This window comes from Crinia signifera, chromosome 3, assembly GCF_055691185.1.
Source record: "Crinia signifera chromosome 3, ASM5569118v1, whole genome shotgun sequence".
NCBI lineage: Eukaryota > Metazoa > Chordata > Amphibia > Anura > Myobatrachidae > Crinia > Crinia signifera.
Genome location: NC_139219.1, coordinates 320,466,269 through 320,472,984, shown reverse-complemented (window position 1 = coordinate 320,472,984; position 6,716 = coordinate 320,466,269).

The following is a 6,716-nucleotide window of genomic DNA, read 5'->3' as shown; positions in this document are numbered from 1 at the left end:
CCTCCCTCCCACATTCCCCTCACTATAACATGATACCTCATAACATACAAAGACAGATTAATGCACCACATTCTGGGACAGAGCATTTCCTAAACCTTCAGCCTTCCTTACAGGAACCTTATCTGGTGTGAAATAATCACATGGGATTAGCTCTGACTGAATACAGAATGTACAGTACTGCCCACACCTACTGTATCAGGAAAGCTACTAGTCAAGAAATACCGTCGATAGATTGACAGTTATAAGGTTGACACACAATAAGTCGGCATGAGTTTTTCACGTTTTTTTTTTGCAGAATAGGTGTTTTTTCATACTTTACTATCCACGTGGACATAGAGGGAGAATATAAAAGTGTGCTGGGGGTAGCGAGGCACCGTGCCCAAAGCGAAGGTATACGGTAGACTTCTCCGCTGTCCATGTCGACATAAGTCAACATAGACACCAAAAAACATTAACAACTTATGTAGATATTTTCCATGTCAACCTACAGTATTGCTTGAGGCGACTTTTTGACCCTGATGATCTTAGCCATGTCTACTTTTTTCATGTGTCGACCTACCTGTCGACTTTAATTGTGTCAACCCTATGACCAGTACCCAATAAATACACAGGCACTCTAGTTTTAGTTGTGAGTTGGGGGATTATTCTGGTTCACTTGGAAAGGCACAATCACTCTCTAATGGACAAAACAATGTGCACTGCAGGTGGGGCAGATGTAACATGTGCAGAGAGAGAGTTAGATTTGGGTGGGGGTGTACTTCAAACTGAAATCTATATTGCAGTGTAAAAATAAAGCAGCAAGTATTTACCCTGCACAGAAACAATAAAACACCCAAATCGAACTCTCTCTGCACGTTACATATGCCCCACCTGCAGTGCACATGGTTTTGTCCATTAGAGAGTGATTGTGCCTTTTCCGAGTGAATCAGAATAACCCCCTAAGTGCAATAGTTCCAGGTGTGGCTGGTGGTGCAATTGCTGCTGGTTACTTATTGTACCGCCCAGCTTTTCATCAATGGGAAGTGGGACAACATTAATTGGAATGCCAGTGCCGGGATCCGGACAGCCGCAATGCCAACCTGGGGTAGTGTTACGCCAGAGTTGTGTGTGTGTGTGCGGGGTGTTAGGTAAAGGTACGGGGGGGGGGGGGGGCTTAGGGTTAGGCTTCAGGGGGAGGGGGGAGGTTAGGGTTATGCTGCAGGATGGCATACCACCCAACTGTCCCAATTTTTATGTGCCAGTCACAATTGTTTGGCACGCTGTGGGGGGGGGGTGGTTGTTGGGAGTCCAGAGGCAGAGAAGCTGGTGGGCACGGCCAGCAGCTCCCGCAGCGCTTGCCATAGCTCTAACAGTGCTGTAAATGGGGGGTGGCTTCACGGACGCAGCATCTATGTGAAGCCACACCCACTTTACGGGGCACCATGTCCCCTCTTTGGCTGGTGCTGCTCATGTAGTCCTGCTGCCAGCTTTGTCAAAGTAGGGAGGTAAGGGTAGGGGGTTTAGGGTTATGCACCAGTGGTGGGGGAATCGAGTCAGGGGAGGAAGGGTTAGGGGGGTCATGGGGAAGGTAAGTATAATTTCCTGACCCTATCGGGATTACCTGTTTTGGGATGCCAGCGGCAGTATTTTGACCACCGGCCAATGTGATAGTGCCTCTTTACAGGGCATCGGTGAGACCACACTTGGAATACTGTGTTCAGTCCTGGGCACCGCACCTTAAAAAGGACATAAATGAATTGGAACAGGTACAGAGAAGGGCGACTAAGCTAGTAATAGGTCTTGAATCACTAGAATACTAAGGGTTAACATAGGCAAATGCAGGGTGGGTTTCTGGTTGCCCAGAAACCCCCTTCCCTTGTCAAGTGCCTTAAATGGTTTCAACAATAGCACTGGTATATAATATGATTATTAGAACTGCTGCTACATCATGCAGTGTAAGGGACAGAGCGGAGCTGCTGCACATGCCCAGTGTACTAGCTTATTCTACTGGACCAGAGAGCAGCTACCAGGAGGAAGAGACAGGAGCCTTACCATGAGGTGGGAGATTGTGAGCTTAGAAAGTGCAGTACTGTTTATATTATATTTGTTTAGTCTCTTCCTGAACACTTATTTAAAGGTTTGTAACAGCCTGAACTATATACCATCTGTACTGTTAAATATTAATACTATCCAGTGTATACAAATACCAATATTCAGGACTGTTACCACTCCCCCTAGACGTTCGTACTTACCCCAAGAGTGGGAGATTTTGGATTACAGTTGAAAACCTCCCTCTAAAAATCCTGCGTTTGCCACTGGTTCACCAGGCTGAATATGTTTCCACTGGAGAAACAGAGGTTGAGAGGTGATATGATTAAGATGTTCAAATACAGGATTGGGAATCAGGCCTATACTTAGGACACGCGGGCATGTACTGAGGCTCAGGGAAAAGAGATTCTGTAATGAATTAAGAAGAGGATTCTTCACCATTAGAGCAGTAACATTCTGGAACTCATTGCCGGTGGGGTGGTTACAGCAGCTACTTTTACTGAATTTACATCAAAACTGGATGCAGCCACTAAGGGAATCCTATAGACATAACTTAGTCACATCAGTAGTTACAAGTCAGATAGGTTGAACTCGATGGACTAACGTCTTTTTTCAGCCTTAATTACTATGTTACTATGAAATCCCCGGTGTAATGCTGGTCCAGTGTATGCACAAACATGGAAAGTATATCTAGTACTGTATTGCATAAGCAGCACTTTGTTGATATCCGGTCCATAGGTCAATAGCGTTTAAGTTGTCACAGAGGGGGACATTCTGGTTGACTCGCAAAGCTGCGAATTTGGGAGTCAACTAAATGCCGCCTGCATGGACGCCCACCCGTCCCCCACATGTTTTGCATAAACATCCAATAAATCATCCGCATATAGTGATATTAAATTTCTCCTACAGTACCCTGCCTCCTCATCCCCCTTCAATATCGATGTTTTTGAATGTTTTTTTGAATATGGAGGAGGAGATGTGTACTCCCATTTCAATGACAGAGGCCACAATAATTGTAATCCTAAAGAGTGGTAAGGACCCAACTAGGGTTGATTCATATCGGCCCATATCGCTGATATCCTTGGATGCAAAAGTATATGCAAAAGTACTAGCAAATAGACTGAGGACGGTAATTGAACAAGTAGTCCATTCAGATCAGACGGGCTTTATGGCAGGGAAATCGACAATGATTAATATTCGTAGGGCCTATACCTATCTCCAATTTGCCGAGTACGATGAGTCAGACGCACTGCTCGCGTCTTTTGATGCGTGCAAGGCGTTCGACTCGGTCGAATGGAATTTTTATGGCAGGTACTTCATGTATTTGGCTTTGGGGATAGGTTCATTAGAAGGGTATCACTGCTTTATCAGAACCCGATGGCTAGGGTGACTATTAATGAATTTACCTCCCTCCCTTTCCCCCTTCATAGAGGTACTCGGCAGGGATGTCCTCTTCCCCCTTTTTTATTCGCCCTGGCGATGGAACCCTTGGCCTGTCAGGAATATGAACTTTTACGCTAAACTAAATTGTGGAAGGTTTGACTTTTGACTTTTTAGGTGTCCAAAAATTCTGTTTGGCCTCCAAGCTCAGTAAGGTGTACGCTATTGTATTGGATCATGGTTCCAACATACAGTATATTTGTCTAGTGTATTAAAATATAACACTCTACAATAAGACAAACATGGCGAATAAGTGTATATCTACATTTAATGGACTTTGTAATGCACATATCTTACCAACCAAAAGTACTTTGTTTGCTAATTAATTTGCAGTATTTTTGGTTTTAATATGACCTCAGAACACAGCAAATTTTTTCAGCTACTGGAGGAATTGTAAACCCCACAAAGGGTTTCACATTGAACTCTGACGTCAGGCGGAGGGTGAAACGTGAATCGCTGCATAAGGCTGGTAAAGAAAAGAATCAGCTCCATCTTTGCCAGTGTCTCTCCAACACAAGTGCGTCTTCCTAAGGGAAAAGAAAAATTGCCGATTGGCACACGAGCTTATCGTTTATTGGGCACCAACTTAAACTCAACTAATTACTACAACTAAACTAAAGATTACAAAAGAGAAATCTGATTGAATTTATTTTATACTAAATAAAGTTTTTTATTTCTGTATAAGCAACACTGAATCGACAACCTAAAAAGAACATACAGTATGCAAAGAAAGAAATAACGATACAATTTTTTTTACATAGATAGAAAATATAAAAATGCAGCTCTCACTCCTCCAAAAACCACCCAGAATTTGTTGGCTTTTATTTATATATGACCGAATTAGATTAGGAACATCTATTTGATTTTATTTTGAAAAAAAATAAATATATATATATATCTCTTATATATTTGGCTACATCTGTCACTCAAAGTGTGTGAGTGTGTGTATAACGCTGGGTGGAGCCTCTGACTCACATGACAGACTCACATAACAGAGAACCAGCCCAGTGAGCCCACAGACAGTGCCAAACACCCTCTGCCTCCCCATGTTGCCCAGCACTGCTACTCCACAGCCACCAGATGAGCGCCCCCCGCTGCACCCCCCTCCCCCGCGCCCCCCTCCCGCAATTTGCGGCAAAAACACCCCCCCGCGTGATTCGCGGCAAACCCCCCTCCCACGATTCGCGGCAAAAACACCCCCCCTCCCGCGATTCGTGGCAAAAACACCCCCCCCCCACGACCCCCCCTCCTGTGATTCGCGGCAACCCCCCCTGCGATTTGCGGCAAAAAGAACCCCCCCGCGACCCCCCTTGCGCGATTCACGGCACCCCCCATAATTCGCGGCAGCCCCAGGATTAAATGGCACATGCAAAACACTGACATGGCTATGGTCGACAATGAAAAAGGTTGACATGAGTTTTTGAAGATTTATTTTTTATTTTTTGAATGTTTTCATATTCATTCTCATGTGTCGACATGTACACCAATGAAGTGACACACTTATGTCAACATTTACATGTGTTGACCTTTCTGTGTTGATTTTTTCTTGTGGCGATTCGCGTCACCCCCCCCGCAACCCCCACTCCTGCCATTCACAGCACACACTCCCCCCCGCGACCCTCCCTCCCGCGATTCTCGGCACCCCACCCCGTGACCCCCCTCCCGCGATTTGCGGCACACCTTCTGCGACCCCCCTCCCACGATTCGCCGCAACCCCCGCCCCCGCAACCCCCACTCCTGCGATTTGCGGCAAGCCACCCGCCGCCACCCCCCTCCCGTAATTCTCTGCAACCCCTCCCCTCCTGCAATTCGCAGCAACCACCCCCACCCCGCAACCCCCCCTCCTGCAATTCGCGGCACCCCCCGCGACCCCCCCTCCTGAAATTCGCGCCAACCCCCCGCAACCCCCCCTCCCGCGATTCGCGGACACCCAAGTTGCAATACAGGGCATCTTTCATACAATTCTAACCATATTTCTCATATACAAATGTTCACAAATTCAGGGGGCGCAGCCCCTTACGACGGTGTGAAGAGCGCCCATAGGGCGCGATGAATCACCTAGTATATATATGGCTTTTAAAGGTGAGACCATCCCAAACACAGCACCTGAATTAGTATTAAAGGGGCAGCTGTCACAGGTTTCAGGTAAATGAGCTCATCTAGGGTGCATGAGAAAGCTATGATCACAGTAAAGGAGCCCATAGACGCTCCGTTTTTGTCAGCTCCGTTCTGTACTATGCGATGCGCGCTCCCAGCCGGGATCCCGATGTTGGGCTAATGACTGTCGGGATCCCGACTGTCGGACCCCTGTACCACACCCGTTCAGCCTAGTGAGTTTGACAGAACCATGCGCAGATCAGTGAGATCCGTGCGCAGATCAGTGAGATCCGTGCGCAGATCAGTGAGATCCGTGCGCAGATCAGTGAGATCCGTGCAAAGATCAGTGAGATCCGTGCAAAGATCAGTGAGATCCGTGCAAAGATCAGTGAGATCCGTATACAGATCAGTGAGATCCGTGCGCAGATCAGTGAGATCCGTGCGCAGATCAGTGAGATCCGTGCAAAGATCAGTGAGATCCGTGCAAAGATCAGTGAGATCCGTATACAGATCAGTGAGATCCGTGCAAAGATCAGTGAGATCCGTGCAAAGATCAGTGAGATCCGTGCAAAGATCAGTGAGATCCGTATACAGATCAGGGAGATCCGTGCGCAGATCAGGGAGATCCGTGCGCAGATCAAGAGATCCGTGCACAGATCAGGGAGATCCGTGCACAGATCAGGGAGATCCGTATACAGATCAGGGAGATCCGTGCAAAGATCAGTGAGATCCGTATACAGATCAGGGAGATCCGTGCGCAGATCAGGGAGATCCGTGCGCAGATCAGGGAGATCCGTGCACAGATCAGGGAGATCCGTGCACAGATCAGGGAGATCCGTATACAGATCAGGGAGATCCGTGCATGGTTCTGCACATAAAAAATGTGTAAAAAAGTAAAAACGTGTGGGGTCTTCCCCACCGACCATAACCAGCCCCGGGCTTATTGAACGGCTCCTGGCTTTAGAAATTCAGGGGCCAAAAATCATAGGGGTTCCCTGTAATTTCTAAAACCAGCACCAGGCTCATGGGCCGTTCCAGGTCCCCCGTATTTTGAGAACCAGCACCGGGCCCAAACAGTCAGCAGGGTAATGCCACAGCCAGGGGAAACTATTTATACTAGTTCCTCCAGCCAAAGCTGTGGCTGATCAGCC